This window comes from Haemaphysalis longicornis, unplaced genomic scaffold (assembly GCF_048455015.1).
Source record: "Haemaphysalis longicornis isolate Haplotype H1 unplaced genomic scaffold, Haemaphysalis longicornis Haplotype H1 scaffold_8, whole genome shotgun sequence".
In the NCBI taxonomy this organism is placed as follows: Eukaryota; Metazoa; Arthropoda; class Arachnida; order Ixodida; family Ixodidae; genus Haemaphysalis; species Haemaphysalis longicornis.
Window position 1 is genome coordinate 51,036,545 of NW_027526445.1, and position 17,813 is coordinate 51,054,357.

Below are 17,813 nucleotides of genomic sequence, written 5' to 3' on the forward strand. Positions count from 1 at the left end.
CCGCTCACTCATTCACTGATCTACTCACTCATTCACTGATCTACTCACTCACTCACTCACTCACTCACTCACTCACTCACTCACTCACTCACTCACTCACTCACTCACTCACTCACTCACCCACTCACTCACTCACTCACTCACTCACTCACTCACTCACTCACTCACTCACTCACTCACTCACTCACTCACTCACTCACTCACTCACTCACTCACTCAGAATTGTCCACGCGTTCACAGAGTACGTGTACAGACAGGCTTTCTACAGTATTGTTGCTTTTCTCCTAATCGGAACGAAGGTTGGAGCCCATTTTAAACGCTCGTCCAGTCGTCTTTCTGTGTCGTTGTTTCCATTCGCGCTGTAACTATTTTTAAAATGAACTACCAACTCACCCAACAGTACACTTTGTTGGAACCCTTGTCTCGGAAGTTACCGGACGTCGGCACCTTGAACTACAGGTGCTGCGGCGCGTCGGTGAATGACGACACAAGGGGAGAACAATACGCTCGTTTCCAACCACACCGCACGCTAACTTGTCACGCTTTCTCCCGTTAAGTGTGCACGCGTTCGTTCGACGGACAGCATGAATGAGCTCGCGACGGGCAGTTTCGTAACCTTCGGGCCTTCATTCATGGGTATCTATTTCAGCCACCGGTTGGCGTGTAGGAACAACGTTGACGACGTATTACGAACAGACACATACAGAGAGAAAGAGAGAGACGGAGACAGAGAGGGATAGTGGAGAGAGGGGTGGAGAGAGACACGGAGATAGAGAGAGGAGGGAGGGCCAAGAAAGGTAAGGAACCAATGTCTAGGTCAAAGCTCCAATTATATCCGGCTGCCAGTTTCCTTTCGCCTGTGCGGGCCTCCTTCGTCCTAGGTGTCGAGGTTTCGTCCAATCGCGCAACCCAACGGGCTTTTTAAGAGCAATGCCTCATTTTCTCCTACTGTTAAAGGAAAAACTACGGGCGCGTTCAGAAAGCCACGGCCCGACACCAGGACGGTCGGCGCTGCCGCGTTCGCATGAGTGATGGGTCCTGCTACGTAATTCCCGCACCTCATTTATGCATTGGTTTTGGGTCTCTGTGATAGCGAAAACAATGCTGAAGCAAAGTGTGGAGGATACTAACAACAGAAACGTTTAAAGCGAAATTTTATATGGCTAGACGAATGGAAAATGCGGCGGTAAGGTGTACGCAGGAAACTGCTTCAGCGCAACCCCGCGCGCATGCGCGAAAGAACCGGCTTTGAGAGGAGTTAGAAGTAAGGGGAGACAGATTCATTGGGTTTTAGATGACGTATACGTATACACTCTCGCATCTATCAACACTGGCAAACGGGAACGGCGCATCGGAGGCTACGAAACACACGGGAAAACACCGGCCGCACGTTACAGCTCCGCTAGTTAACCATCTGCACGCGGAGCGAATGGACGAATTTTTTATTTCAACCTTTACTTTGATTTTGATGTTTGATAAGTTCGGGATATGCTCTGGGCTGCGCTGCACACGCGCAGTTGGTTCATTCTGACGTCTGCGCCAATTTTAGCTTCGCTACCACAGCCCACAAGTAAAATGTCTTCTACAACGACAGAGAAGTTAAAAAGGTCGGTATATACGTGGAACAAGTGCTGCGTCATCCCAAACCAGGTGGCCCTATCTAACGACGAATTCAACGCCTAAAACGAAGCATAGAAGCCTGCGCGTAATCGCAAGGCACGTGTGATACCGTTCAAAACAACGAAACAAGAAAAAACTGGTTGATTCTTCTGGCATAGGGATCGGTAAAACACGAAAGTGAAATGTGCAGCGAAATCTGCAGCTGAGCATGATTTGCCGGTCGGCGGCTGTCTTGTGGGTGTGCTTGGCAAGCGACGTCCTGCTGGCGGGTCGCTTCGGCAAAGGTGTACTGGCGTCATTTCCGTGACGGACATGACGTCAACGTAATTTTGGGGCATCGCGGCATAAAACACTTTCGTGTTAAAATATAAAACCTGGAAACGAAGAACCCTAAGTATAGCGTGCTCTTTAGTACTAAAGGTTGCTTCCCCGCAAGAAGACCCTGAGTGCAGGGATGCACCCTTTACAGGCCGCCTGCTTCGATGTACTGGTGTCACTTCGGTGACGGATATGACGGCAGCGAAATTCTCGTGTATCCGGGAATAAAACACTTTCGTGTCAAAGATTTGCCGCGTATCTGCTTGCTTCACTGCAGATATAGCCGAAAGACGACAGTCCTCTGCTTCCCCTGCCACGTGACTGCCTCTCCTCTTTATCGCTTCCATACCTCACACTCTTCCCGTCCCCCTCTCGCTCCTCCTAAAGCCATATAGGCTTGTTCTATTCAGTTTTCACGCGCTCGTACGCCATTTGTGGCGAACTTTTCTTTGGTGACAAAATAAGAGTGCGATTGAGAAAACGACAAGACAAAGACGACGGGACAAGGTTTTTATTTAAAGCATCGTCTCATATATCATCGTAATTATCGTCATCATAATCATCAATACCAGCCTATTTACGCCAACTGCAGGGCAAAGGCCTCTCCCAGTAATCTCCAATTACCCCGGTCCTGAGCTAGCTGCGACCAATTTACCCTCGAAAGCTTCTTGATCTCATCTGCCCACCTAACTTTCTGCCGCCCTCTGCCGCGCTCGCCTTCTCTAGGGATCCACTCTGTTACCCTTAATGAGCAACGGTTATCTTGCCTTCGCATTATATGCCCTGCCAACACCCATTTCTTCTTCTTAATATATACATGTTTAACCACTGGTAGCACGCGTAAAGAAAAAAAAAATACAGAAAGAAACAGAAGATAGGGACAACCAAAGTGGAGCTTGCCAGAAATCGAACTCAATGGCATGCACAGGCACAGATGTGTCGCTGATGCACTGGTCCACTTTTTTGGTAATATAAAAAGATTCTAAAAGAACCCTGGCCACTGTAGTGAGCGCTTGTCCTGTCGTCTTTCTCTTGTCGTTGTCTCCGTAACGAGCTAATTTTGTCACCATTACGCGACAACTTGCACAACGACGGGTTTGGCTGAGCTTTTCTTTCTATTGCCCCGATAACAGCTCGAGACGTCATGCTTTGTTTTGGAGTTTGGCTCCTATATCGCCTCTCTAACGATTCCATTTTTAAATCTATTTTTTATTTGTTCTTGGTCTTGTTGAATAATTTTGGTCTGTCTGTCTGCGTGTCACTGGATTAAGCTCCCATGCGAAAGGTTAAAAAGCTGTTTGAACACGAAGTACGTATAGGCAATAGTTGTCCTGACTCGGAAATTGGTGTCATGCCTGATATAGAAGCCAAAATTATCGAGCACGAATTCAACATTTGCAGTATTTGATGCGAAAGATAAGTACATGACCAAGAGTAGCGGCGTTCTTTTAATTAAAAATACACGTTGCATCCATCAACATACTTGTTGCATACTTGTCAACATTGTTGAACAAGACAAGACAAGACAAGCGTTCAACGATTCTCCATTGATGCGAGTGTTCTGCTTCACTTTGGCCGGCTAGCTGAATCGAGTCACAGACCGACAGACAGACAGACAGACAGACAGACAGACAGACAGACAGACAGACAGACAGACAGACAGACAGACAGACAGACAGACAGACAGACAGACAGACAGACAGACAGACAGTCCAAAATTTCTGCGTTTAAGTAGCCCCCCAAAAGACTATCGTCTTTGAAAAGATTTTTGTGACTGTAATAGATCTGAGGGAGTTACCAAAGGCCAGTCCTTGCAAACTGAACAAAGTTGCATTTTGTCTTTATGGACCAAACCGAGAAAAGCATGGATCCAGTGAGGCGCAAAAAATACTTCAATCGGCGAGCACGGAGGTACAAACGACACGCGGGAAATAATACATATACAAACTCCATCTCGAAGGCATCAATCAACGCGCTTTGCTTTTGTTTGCGGCTTTGCTTTCGAGCCGCATTCAGCGCTTGTATTAAGAAAACAAGTTCGGAAGTCAACCGTGGTGACCCATAACCTCGTTTCACCGAGGTTCTGCATACTCCCTACGGACAGAAAAATAAAAAAAACACACTAAAACTCAAGGGATGGAAGATTTTACGACGCGAACTGCTCGCTGATTGTTTTTTTTTCTTTCGTACGTCTGCGGTAATTAAAAACGGCGCTAAACGAATTTTCCCAACGTCTGCCGAAAACGATAAACAGTTCTCACTCGAAGTTACGCTCTGACTGTTTTTTTTTATTATTTCTTTTTTGCCCCCCTCTGTCATTCAGCGTGCGCTTATTGTTTTCTGCGTGCGAATATGTTCCTCATCCGTCTCAAAATTATTGCAGGAGTATTGGTGGTTGGCCGTTAACCCTTCCGCCTGAACGCGGAGGTTCCCGTGGTAAAGCCAAACCGACATTGCAGAAAACATGGATCTAAACAAGTGAACTGAACTAAAGGAAAGAGGGAAAAACATCGTCCAAAGCAAGGCATTGGAACCGAAATGCGAAAGACGTGGAAAGAGACTCGGCGTTGTATAAGGACAGTGAAAAGCACTTGGTGAGAAAAATAGAAAATAAGGAGAGGCGCAGCAACGGGTATAAGTGGCTAGCGCGTTCGGCAGCGGTGTTCGATCAATCTGCACGCTTCTCGCGGAAGTCGCCAGACACGCCGAGCGTTCAACGATTCTCCATTGATGCGAGTGTCTGGCAATGACGAGCCGCCCGTCGAAGCCGTCAAGGAGTGTCTATTGGATAATGTCTGAATGGGGAAGTGGCGGTGGTGGGTCGCTGTAAGCGAGAGAGAACAGAAGAAAAAAAGGAGGAGACACAGCGCCTTGGTTGCTCGCAAGACGCCCGCCTGTTGCGTAATGTGGCCGAAGAAAACGATTTTCCTGCGTCGCCACCGAGAGGCGAGGCCTGCGGAATACGCGTCGTGCATATGAGAGAAATGGCGTAGCCGTAATTAAGTGGCAAGCATACTATGGCAACTAAACCATTCGCTGACGCATTTGCACTTAAAGTACAGCCGGTAAAACGTTTTTCTGTATAGCCTTCGTACTCGCAGCCTTATCTTACCTCGCCCGACCGGGATTTGAAGAAAACTACTGCGGCTTTCCGAAGTCTTAGCTCGTCCCTTTTGTCTCCAATGTGTTTGTAAAGTGTATGTCTGGCAGTTCTCAGATGTAAGTAGTTGAAGTTGAAATCGCTGTTATAGACAAGCGTTGCACCGACTGTATACCACCCTAACGCTGTTCGAAACAGATAGTAGTGTTCGGTACTTCAAAACTAACTTTCGAAGGGGCGCGAAATTACACGTGTAACTTTATCAAGGGTTGTGTAACTGCAGTTTAACAAACAAGGCAAGGCCGTGCGAAATTAGAGTGCGCGATGGCGATGTAACTCGGTGGCGATGCCCGAGTTACCTTGATGATGATCATCATCATCATGGTTGATGTTTAATGGTGCGAGGCTAACATGGGCAAAAAGGGCCGAAGAACGAGTTATTTAGTAAGTGATAAAAGCTCAAATACTAAAAATTTGCGAGTAAAACAGAGTGAAACGAAAGGAAATACAATTCAGGTGTCTGGTATATAGGGCCACGATGATTACGCGTGATATGACAAGAGCCGCAGAAATTTTATCTAAGCTAAAAAAAATTAAGAACACGTTGACTATAAAACATTGGTTCGTCGGCTAAAAAGCATGATGGGTGCAGCGGAATGTGTCGTCTCCAGAGTTCAGGGAAATGTTTATGTCGTGTTTTGTCAAATGCCTTGCATGTGACTGGGATGTGGGCTACGGATAGGCCCTGCCCACACCCGCTGCACAGGGGTCTTGAAGATCCAGTGAGCGAATGTGAGTGCATTACTTGTGCGTGGCCTATCCGTAGCCTATAGCGAAAGCCACTTCAGTGTGTCTGTTGCGTGAGTCAGTTGTGTAGCGGCCTAAGTGTGACTTCTATTACGTGTAGTTTGTTGCCTGTTTGTTGACTCCATGGTGATTTCCATGTGTTACGAAGCTGTCGTCTGGTGTGTGACTTGGGGACGGTGTAAGGTACTGCTGGTATGACGAAATTTGGGGACACAATGAAAATGTTCGCCGTGTTCCGCGCGTTACATGATTTTGCGTGGTGTTTCTTTCGCGCCACTTATCCCAGATGTATTTTTAATATAGGTTAAAGCTGCAATAAGCGGTGTGGCTAAAAAAAAGCCCGTGTGTGAGATTTCGGCGCAGGTTAAAAGTCGCCGCGTGTTGTAAACTAAACTGCAGTCTTTCACACGGCAGGCATCAGAACCCAGATATTGTTTAGCCCTGTAAAACCCGAAAACATTTCAATAAAAAATTTGGATAGGCCGTGTAAAAGTTACGTAATTCAAACTATCGCTAAATTCAAACAAATTTCAACACTTCTTTTGCCCCGCTTTGTTTTCAATCTATTTTAAAGCCGGTTTATTCAAACTGCTCTATTGCGTAAATTCGGTTAAGTCGTACTTTTTGCTTATCCGTGCAGGAAAATACATGCTGCCGTTACCACTTCTAGTTGCACATTTGCATCCTTTCAACATATTACTGGCATCCGCAAGCTCTTGACTAGTAGCAAACAACTGTCGAAATGAACTGGCCGCAGTTGCTGGCATCGAAAACTTTGTTTTGAACTCTCATGCAAAGACCCTCTCTTTTTTGCCTATTTTCCCTTTCCCGCTTGCAGGATAGCTCGACTTTTTGTTCGATATTGCTGCTCTTATTCTGCGGAACTCCGTAAGAGTAGAGGGTTCGGCCTCAACTAAGCGAATTCTCGTGAATTCGTTATCTTGGCTGGAAGTTCCTTCCGGTTGGCTGAATTACGGCTGCTGAGTTAGATGGCACATGAAGCACTTGACGAAATTAATACTCAGACGAAAATAAAGTAACATTCGGTTAAGATTGTGTACTTACATAACACCTCAAGCCAAGAATAGGCTTAAATTGAACTCAGCTGAAATTGACCGTTTAAAAGCTCACTGGAAAAACCAGTTAGAATAGCTTTTTTCCCCGCGTACAATGCCTAATGACGTAACATTGTTCACCAGAACCCTGGGGCATAACTTTGCTCACCGAAAGTTATAGGTGAAGGAATAGGCTTAAAAATGCAAGTTCGTGAACCATATCAGGGCTAGCACCATATTACTCTCCCCACGAGTCTGAGCAGCGCGGAAACCCGGGGTCGGAAGGCTCTTCCCCGTCTCTCTCTCTCTCTCTCTCTCTCTCTCTCTCTCTCAAGGTGTGCGCCTGGGGGTCGTCAAAGACCGAAACCTCGACCGTTCCTTCGAGTTTTCCACGTCGCCCGAGGAACGCCGTGCCGGCTTTGGTGCGGAGGTGCCTCGCGCAGCTAAAAGCGGAGAGTCGCCGGCCGCGCGACCCGTAAATCTTTCAGCTGTCCCTCCCCTGTCCTGCCCGTTTCGCCGCCGACTCCCAGGCTTTCGCAGCGCGGGTCGACCTCAGACGCAACCGACGGCTGCCGGGGAGCCGACGACCAGATCTCCGCGGCCTCTGACCCCTTCTGCTCCTTCCGCCTCCTCCCCGCTTTCTTCTCGAGCATTTTCTTCAAGTTTATGCTACCTCTCTCTCTCATTCCCTCTCCCTCCCTTTTTCTCTATTACTCTATTTCTCTCTCTCTCTCTCTCTCTCACACACACACACACACGCACACACACACACACACACACACATACACACACACACACACACACACACACATATATATATATATATATATATTAATATATATATATATATATATATATATATATATATATATATATATATATATATATATATATATATATATATATATATATATATATATATATATATATATTAAAAATGTTTTGAGTACGTGTGGAGGGCCTCAAGTGTGTAATTGCGCGACCCTGATCGAAATTTTGCGCATAACGAAGTTTTTGCGAGAACCGTGCGTACCGTTGTATTCTGTCTTAGTAGTATTTTGTATCAAGCTGTCAACTAATCGTTTACGATTGACGTTCTCCTAATTGTGTACTTACTAATCACGGCATACATGCGCCCACTGTACGGTACTTAAGGTCGCACACCTTTCCGCGGCCATGATGCTGTGCGCGCTTTCTATTTGTGCCTTATGGGAGTGCAGTGTGTGCAGGGTTAGGCTCTTATTAAGTCCCAGCCTACCAGTACAGGCCTCATCCTTAAATCAGAACCGCGGCTCCGCTGAAGAGCGAATCCGAAACTATGGCCCTGCTTTATCGTATTTATCATCGTCGTCATCATCATCATCACCATACCCATCATCATGATTTTATCTGCACCTATATATATATATATATATATATATATATACATATATATATATATATATATATATATATATATATATATATATATATATATATATATATATATATATATATATATATATATATACATATATATATATATATATATATATATATATATATCAGGGTGTCGAACCGGAACCGAACCGAACCGGAAACCGGAACTGAACCGGTATTTTTGCCGGAACTGAACCCGAACCCGAACCGTTATTTTTTGAGCACGCTGAACCCGAACCGGAACTGAACCGAAAAAATAAATAACGGTTACCGGTTCATGCCGAAACGGTTCGACCCTCCGTTGTTGATATTGCACAGTCAACGTGATTCAGGCCTTTTTTTTTTCTGTCACGTACAGTCGGCAAAAGGCTTGTCTATAACGCTTGAGCGGCGTGTTCCGGACTGCGCGGGAGACACCTAGTGATAACGCATGGTTTGAGATTGTAGAATGTTAGCATGCGCGGCCCGCATCAGCACGATGGCTGTGTGCCTCCTCGCTGTGCCACAACTGTGGTGCAACTTCGTACCCGCTCGCGCACTTGTCCCTCCAGACAATTGAACACTATCACGCTCTATGTAACAACAGGGAAAATGAATGAGGACCAATGTAGCAATGGTCTGTTGCTGCTGGAAGAGCGAGCGTAGTGCAAGCAGACCAAACGAAATGTAACTCTCCGTAGCTTGCAGGGGATATAAAACGACTTTGCCCTTCCTTAGCTGCGACTTTATTGGAGCAATCAGGCTGCAGGAGTGCTCCACTGCGCAACAGCGAAAGCCCACACTTGATGTGTGCAAACTTTTTGCATTTCGTAATTTGTTTAAAAGGTCCGACACCTGCAAATTGTTAATACTTGACAAGTGTGACCGCAGGAGCTGCTCAGTGGCTAAGCCGTTTGCTGCTGATGCAGTCTTGTCTCTTTCAGATCTGCAGTTTTTCGAATGTGCACTTGTACTGACTGCCCAACTCGCTACATTACTTCTACTGCTCGTTCCGGAGGGGAGCACTGCTGTGGACGAATTAGCGAGCGTCTACCCATAAAAGTCCCATCTCATGCTCCGCGCGTAAAATTTCCCTTTCATTTTGTAACAGAATAATTTGTTATATGATTCCGCAATGTAGCACATGGAACGATGGCCGGGGGTCAGGCCGTACGATGACATACTGCATGATTGTAATGCACACATCCGGTATAGCTATCGCAAAATGAATTGCAGCGGTCAGAGCATCAATGCAGTGACTGAGCGTTAACTAAAGCTTACTTTTAACAAAAGTGTGGCTAACACATTCGATAAGGTGACAGCTGACAAATTATTCACCGTTACCAAATAATCTAATTCATTGGTACTATTTATGTGCCTGTTGTAGAATTTTTCTGTTTTGTTACAAATATAAAGAATGTGCGCCATTGGTATTAAGCGCTGGTATTTGAACGCGCCAGTACGCAGGCCTAAATTTAAGGATTCAAGGTTAGCGTGATGAGCGATTCCATAGCGACGATTGCAATTTCAACAAAAAAGGAAAGGGCGGAAAATATTATGAATAGTCGCTAGGACAACATAAAGTCTGGGTGAGAAAGTAGGTGGTAAATCGTCGCCACTTCACCTGCTTTTGTAATATCTGGTAATTGTTTAAGTTTGCTTTGAAATTGCGCCACTGCCCTTGGGGAACAGCAGCATTTTGAATTTTTGTTTATATTTTGATTTGACTGTCGTTTGAAACTACGAAATGGTTTTTTTTTTAATTCCATGGATAATTCAAGTTATCGAACCGGTTCGCGAACCGGTTCAAGCTCCCGAACCGGTTCGCGAACCGGTTCGGTATGTGATTTTGTCGAACCGGAACTGAACCGGAACGAAATGATTTCGCCTGAACCAGAACCGTAACCGAACCGGTATTTTTTTCGGTTCGACACACTGATATATATATATATATACATACATATCTGTACCGTAGATATATCGTTTTGTGCATTCATAACACAGCCGCAAAATTATAGATCTTATGGCAAAGGAATGCGCAAAAAAAAAACGCGAGACAGATGCGACGCAGTACGCGTGTACTCTCCTGTTTTTTTTTTTTTTTTTTAACAGCGAGAAGCTGTTTATCAAATCGCTATTTTTTGTGTTCGCGGTTAAAAACACCGAGAAAATGTCTATCATACCCGCTTAGAGATTTTGGCCAAGAATTCCGAGCATACCCAATCAAAGAGAGTGGCCAAGATTGGCAAAAAAAAAAATCCAGCATTCGCCGTAATCGTGGCAACACTTGCTCGAACGAGAAAGACACGTCATAATGTACACACCTCCAAGGTGATGTCCAATGATTACCCCTTCCAAGAAAATGAAAGAAGCTCACTTATTTATAGCAACAATGATGGTGTAAAGGTCGTTGCGGCAGTGAAGAAGAAGCATATCGGCTGGTATCCTGGACTTAAGCCGTCGGGATGGTCGTGAAGGTTGCGTAAAGCTTCGATTGCTCCAAGACGTACGCGTCAGTGTGAGCTTCCTTGATTTTTAGTTTTCCAGTCGAGGCTTTTTTGTTAGTTTTAAGGAGGTTTATGACCACAATACGTTTACTTCAGTTAGTTCTACATAGTTTTGGTGAGAAGACTACTGGCGCAGAGATACGAGACGAGGGCTTCTGATACGTCAGTGCGCTGTTTGCAAAATGCAATTCGTCACATGGTGTACCATAGGGCAAGGTAACGAACCCCCGTCCCGCCCACGTTCAAAAGTGTCATTGTCCCGACTTACAACTGGGGTTCTGGGCAAACGTGATGAACTTGCACGTGAGAAGGGAAGAGCGAAAATTCTGCACGCGCGCATGCCTTTAGAAGGCTAATGTATACGCGCCTCACACAAACAGAAATGTTCCAGACACACAGACTGCCCGTATATCGACAAATAACCCGGTAATGACTGCAGAAAATAAAGCAAAATACCAAACGAACGGGCAGCGCTGCATGTGATCTATGCCTACAGCCATTCTGATATCAGTCACCGCTCGTGACTTTCATAGCTTGGCAAAGGCGAAGGGTCTCTCTTGTTTCCCGGCCGACACGTAACGACCTTGAAATGACCCGTCGTAGTGGCCGAAAGAAAAAAGCAAGGAGGTAAGGAAGTACAAACGGTGGACAGGCCACGAAACACGCATGAGCGTACACCCGTCTCGTACATCTCGCCTTCGTATACGGTTTACAGCTACAGGGGGTGCAGGCGTCGCACTAAAGAACCGCGACGCGTATATATACCCATAAGTCGTTCGAGAATGTGTCACCCGCAAGCATCGTCGAGCTGGGGCCTCTTTATTTCGCGCCCCGGCTCCCTCTCTCCCTCAATCACCGCTGTCTCTTCCCTCAACGCTAGTTTGCATACACTGCCGATCGTTAAATACGAGTTCCTTACTCGGCGACGCACTTGCAGGTGCAGCGGTCCGGACAGACGCGAACTGTTCAAAAAAGGAAGATAAGAGGAGGAAAGGAGGAGGGGCTGTTTGATAACCCCCGTTGGGAACACGTGCGCGTCGCTTTCGAAACGTGTGAACGCCAGACGTCAAATGTAGCAGCCACCGCAGATATGTGCGTTGGTCAGGTGGAGGTGAATGTCGAGGCACACGTCTGTCTGCCTGTCGTTTCGTATACGCGTCGTCTAAAGTCGTCTACAGCTGCAACACGACTTACTGGACTGCATTTTCAAAAGGTCTCCGAACAGCGCTCGTCTGTGCAACCTAGTTCACTAGATAAGCTGCAGAGTACCGTCACTGAGGCGCGCAAGTGAACAACGGCGGCCATTTTGGTGTTTATCAGTGTTGCCAGATTGCCTCTTCTGCGGCTTCACCGCTCACCGCTAAATTTGACGGGGTCATTTGTAAACAACACTGCCGAAGACGCAGAAACACGGCATCTTTGGACACACTTCTGCAGTTGAAATGCTGCGAGGCGCGTTATTTTTGATTCGACGCCAGTCGCGCGCAGCCGCAGAGCAGGGAGGACAAGCTGAGGCTACCACAGTAGACCGACAGAAAACGTATAAGCAACAAATAGGCGGTGTCCACGAACCGCCGCAGCGTAAACAAATGTCACGTGATGTAAACTGACCAATGATCACGGCGGCGGCACGGAACAATAGGAGAAAAGAGTGCCGATACTCTGTAACCTTATCTAGTGACACTAGTGCAACCGATTCAGTTCTCGCACGTGAGAGCGGGGGGGGGGGGGGGGGGGGGGCCGTTACAGTCCTCCTCACCGAGTGACGTCATTTATTCCGTATCAAAAACTCCGCGCAATCGATCCAGCTGGGTTGCACAGCCATGTAGAAGTCTGTGTTCTAAATGCACAAACATTCCGCGTGGACTATGCGGCTAAAGCTGCCTGTCCATCCGCGCTCTTTTTGTTACTCTCCAGTCTTTGACCGTTTGGAAAGGTCATAAATCAACTAGCCAGCAACCAAATCTTATCACATCTGTGACACTTACCCTGGTATTCTGAGTCTTTCCTAACTCGAGCCTCCAATGGAGAAAACCCTTGAAATCGATTTCCCCATGCATACGCATTGCGGAATCCGCCCCTCAGCCGAGTGGAAGGAACCAATGGAGTGAAGGAGGCACTCAGAATACGGCCCTTAGTGTGTCATAATCTCGTCGGATAAGGAAATGCCATCAATATGTAGGGCCTTCGTATTAGGGGAGAAACCGCTTAGTGGCTGGGGCTGTTCGCGTCTTCTGTCGTCGTCGTCACAATCGTCGTTCGTCTCGTGTGGTCACGCTACTAAAACAGAAACTCGTTTACGCTTCGTGCTCGAAAGACAAGAGACGTTTACAGCAAAGCTGTATACCTCTACCCCCCAAACGGTTTCATCTTCGTTGGCAAAAACGTCAAGGCGCCAAGAATACACTTACACACTGCATGCTTCGCTCCTCCCCAGGTTTCACGTTAGTGAAGATGGCCCGGTACTTTTTTCGTATCCTGAAAAAACGCCTTCACACCAACGCGCGTGTGTGTAATTGTGAAGCCGACTTCAAGGGGCTTCACAAATACCTAGGGCCTTCAGGCTTACATACAAGACCGCTTATATTGGTCACGGGACACAGCTTCACAATGCCCCAAGGCGTCATGGCCCAGCATCGAAGACGACGAGGAAGTTGCTGGCGTGCCACCTGCGCGTGGTTCGTGTCGCCTCCATCCGCCCGCCACGCGACAATATTGGCTCTAAAAACCTCTTCCCAGCAATGCAGGTGTGTAAAGTTGTGAAGGCCACTTTAAGGGCGCTCGGGGTATACCAGAGCAATCCGCACACTCATCCGGAAACTATCAGTTGGGAGTTTCTGCCCATTTCGTTCGTTCCCCATCAATGAAACGTGAACACGAAAATATAGGCCAGAAGACGCACTATCCAACAATATGGATAGTGGCGGTAAAATAACGGTCCGCTATGGGTATATTTGAAAAGACGCATTTCCGAACTTTGTTACTGTAATGAAGGCACATTACTGTATTTACGAGACTGTACGAGAAGCTGCAGGCACCCTTTAAAGGAGCCATGAAAATAAAATATGTCTGGTTAATTACAAAGACTGCTTTGTCAGGCAGCAACGATTCCAATTTTATTGAAAACTCGAAACAAATAATGGAACCTTAAAGCGTACAGATGCAGAAATGGCGGCTCCGCAGCTACTTTCTGGGTAGCTCATTATGACGTCACACAATTTTGTTCGTGCCATTGACGACCGCCGACCCTTGAGAAGCCAGAGCCAAGAAAAATGTCTGGGCGATTGTAGGAGAGCATTTAGTTTTACTGCTTGTATCGACTATTATGGTAAAGTGCAAGTAACACACCGATAACACTGATATTTTCAGTCCTGGCCACTGTCGCGTCACTGCTGTCGCTATTGCATCAGTGCTGACGTCGTGTGGCGCGAAATTTGAAAATTCTTTCCTATATCGTGGTATTTAAGGTCAACTGAAGGTTTTTTTTTCTGGCTGAAAGGGAGCCGAGGGAAGTGCGAAAGGCTAGTTCTTTCAGAAAAAACAAGTTGGCCCCTTGTCTTCCTGGCCCGTTCACATGCGTCGCGTTCACGGTGACCGACAGGGGAGCGTACGGGCGGAGGTCCGCCTCAGGCCCCGTTGCACGAGCAGCGGCGGTCGGTGCAGCCAGCGGAGGCGCGGCGGTGACGTGACGGCATCGGCCGGCGCGGGGCACCGATGCCGGCGGCTGCCCGAACGGCTCGACACTTTTGTTCCGGCCATTGTTTCTCGTCCGCGACCGGATGACACCAGCACGAGTTCTTGCTCGGTGCCGCTCCATATCGTTCCCGTTTTGTTTTCGCTTGATTGGCGCGTCCCGCTCTTTTTTGTTTTTTTGTTCTTTTCCCATCCGCGGGCGGATGTCCGACGCCCTTGCCCAGGCCCCAGCGTGCGCGAGAGGCTCGCGGGTGGCGGCGAACGACGTGCGATCCGGCAGCAGCCATGTCTCATCAGGCGAACATCACTTAGACCACGAAGCCTGCTTATGCGGCGCATTAGAGCAGTTTGTATAGTGTAAAAAATAAACAAAAAGACAAAGCGAAAAAACAATTCAGTCAGTAAGAACAACAGAGGTCTACACGATCCCTAAGAAAACAAAATGGAGGCAGCGAAAAAATATATGCGCTGGCTTTCGCGTTCGTAGGAGGCGTTATTCTGGCACAAAATCGCAGTCACGGGAACACATGTCAGCAGCTAGGCGGCAAATAGTGGGGCTGCAGTATAGCGGCTACGTGGTATATTTGGTGTTGAGAGGTCAAGGGTTCGACTGCAATAACTTCAGTGATCGCGTTTCGCTACGCGCACGGGTGCAAAGGCATGCGCGAACAGGAATTTCGACAAACGCCGAACATTAGTCGTCCTGCGCGATCAGTTTGGCCGGAGAAGCTGGTGATCGCGTTTTGTTTCTTCCGCCATTTCCTCCTTTTTCTAGTCGCGGGACTAGAAGAACGCGAAAAGAAAATATAGGTGACTTGATTGATTGATTGTGGGGTTTAACGCGCCGACGCAACGCAGACGATGAGGCGCGCCGTAGTGGAGGGCTCCGGATTAATTTTGACCACCTGGGGATCTTTAACGTGCGCCGAAATCTCGTACACACGGGCGTTTTTGCTTTTCGCCTCCATCAGAAAAGCGGCCGCCGCGGCCGGGAATCGAACCCGCGACCTCGTGCTCAGCAGCGCAACGCCTTAGCCACTGAGCCACCGCGGCGGCTCAGTGGCTAAGTCACCTATATATAGGTGACTTGAAGCAGCACAGGAGCGGTTTTATGTGTGCGAGAGAGATGCTTTGGTCCTCAGTCGGCATAGCTAGACAGGTGATGATGATGATGCTGATGATGGTGATTGTGATGATGATGATTGTGAAGCAAAAAATGGTCGGAAATATTGTAAGTGAGGATTATATCTTTTGCTTACGCGCCCATAAAAGTCTCAGCTAAACATTGCCGTTTCAGGTGTAACGGGGATTTAGCCCATTCGCCGTAGAAACCTAAGGCCGCGCAAGGTTTGGTTCACTTCATTTTGGGCTCTAAATCAGCAACCCCAATGATTTCGACAGTTCTGCTGCCTCTTTCCAGTAGTCTAAGAAGATTGCAACCTCGCTCTAAACGTGTCGTCAGCATGGGCAAAACCCGAGGTGTCGTTCGGCGTTGCACGAAAGCAAGGGGAGCGTGCGTGCGTCATTGGTGCGCGGATGGCCGGACGCGCGCACCGTGTTCGGCGTGGTGGCCGCGGCATGCGTGGATCCCGCGTGACTTGCACGCATGACGGCTCGGCGGTTATGTGCACGCGCCGACCTAATTGCGATCGATGGACGCCCATCGGCACGTAACGCGTTCAACGGAGTGGTGGCGAGGAGGGAGACGCAGAGAACAAAACAGGGGCAAAAGCGCGATTGGGCCGACGGTGGAGTTATATTTAACTCGGCGTGCTTCAAAGCGGCCACGAAGACACAACACAAGTTTTAACGGCGAAGCTGTTTAGAAAGTCGCAACCTTTCGTGTCCGCACTTGAAAATATCACGAAACTGCCGAGAGCGCACACGTGAACGCGGGACTCGCGGCGACCGCCCAGCGTCCCCTGCGCACGTTTGTCAAGCCAAGCATACCCACTTGGGGAGATTGGCCAACATTGGCCGAAAAAGAGAAAACTTCCAGCGTTCGCCGAAATCGTGGCAACACTTGCTCGGAACAAGAAAGACACGTCATAGCGTACGCCCCTCCAAGCAGATGTCCAATGATTATCACTTCCCCAAAAATGAAGGAAGCTCGCATTTAAGAAACAATGATGGAGAAATTAAAGGTCGTTGCGGCAGCGAAGAAAAAGCAAATCGGCTGCAATTAGGGACTTAAACCTTCTCGCAGGTCGTGAAGGTTGCGTACAGCTTCGCTACTTTCTAGTCTTACGCGAAAGTGTGAGCTTCCTTCATTTGTTGCTCAATGATAAGGCTCATTTGTACCGACAGAAATGATGTCAATTTCATCGCATACTGGCAGGAAATCATCAATATATCAAAGAAAACATATCACGCTTTCAAAAAAAAAAAAAAAAACAGCACTCAACAAGAACCAAGAAAAGAAAATAATACACAGACAGCATTCGTGTCTGCGTTTTCAGCGACGGAAGAATACACAGACTCGCGCCTGTGTATTCTTTTCCTGGTACTTGTGTAGCGCTCTTTTTTTATCCGCGTGATGCAGAACCAAGCAGCCCAAGCTAATACCTTAGTCGAAAAAAAGGAGCCCCCAGCCGCTTTCTGGCGAAGTCTCTATTACGGCTCGAGTTGTATCTGTGATATTGGCTGAGCCAACGCCAAGAAACATTGGGGATCCTCGATTTACCAGTCCTGGACGGTCTGCGGGAGTCCGAGGACTGCCTTCAGACCGGAAGTCCCATAAGAATACATGGAAAAATCGAGCGCCGCATCGCGTCTCGGGCAGTCCGCGGACGATCCGGGACTGATAATCGAGGAGGCCCAATAATACGAGATTGCAGAGGGGCCTCTATATAGTTACGTTTGATCGCATCACTTTCACGCCAACTGCAGTTAACACGCCGATGAATATGTTTTGTTCTGGCCGATATGACGTCACCTCTGTCCTTATTACGTAACTGAAGCGCAAAATTTCAGTTTTTCAATAATTGCAGCATTTTTTTTTTCGGTCAAAAATGCCGTTTGTGTCTGGAATGAAGATTACTGCATTACCAAAGACTAGTTCCTTGTAACGTATGTTCTGCGTCTTCTCGTAGAATTACTTTGACCATGAACACCCCCGAGCGTGCGCCACAGCGTCTTACATAAGCGCTGATTGCAACGGCGTCGTTGCCCTATGTAGCTGGTGCTCACGCAGTGTCAAAAAAATTAGAAGTGGCTCAGCTCGACTGTGCCAGGATATACGTAGCGTGAGCTAAGGTTCAGCAATCCACTCTTCACTCCAATCCAATCCAATCCAATCCAATCCAATCCAATCCA

The 17,813-nt window shown here is 47.4% G+C and overlaps 1 protein-coding gene across 5 annotated transcripts in view; it reads right to left on the reverse strand.

Annotated features, from left to right (window-relative positions):
• Cph (BCL11 transcription factor chronophage) overlaps positions 1–17,813 on the reverse strand; it is a 516,875-nt gene that overhangs the window by 396,562 nt on the left and 102,500 nt on the right. The gene's annotated exons all lie outside the window — the stretch shown is intronic.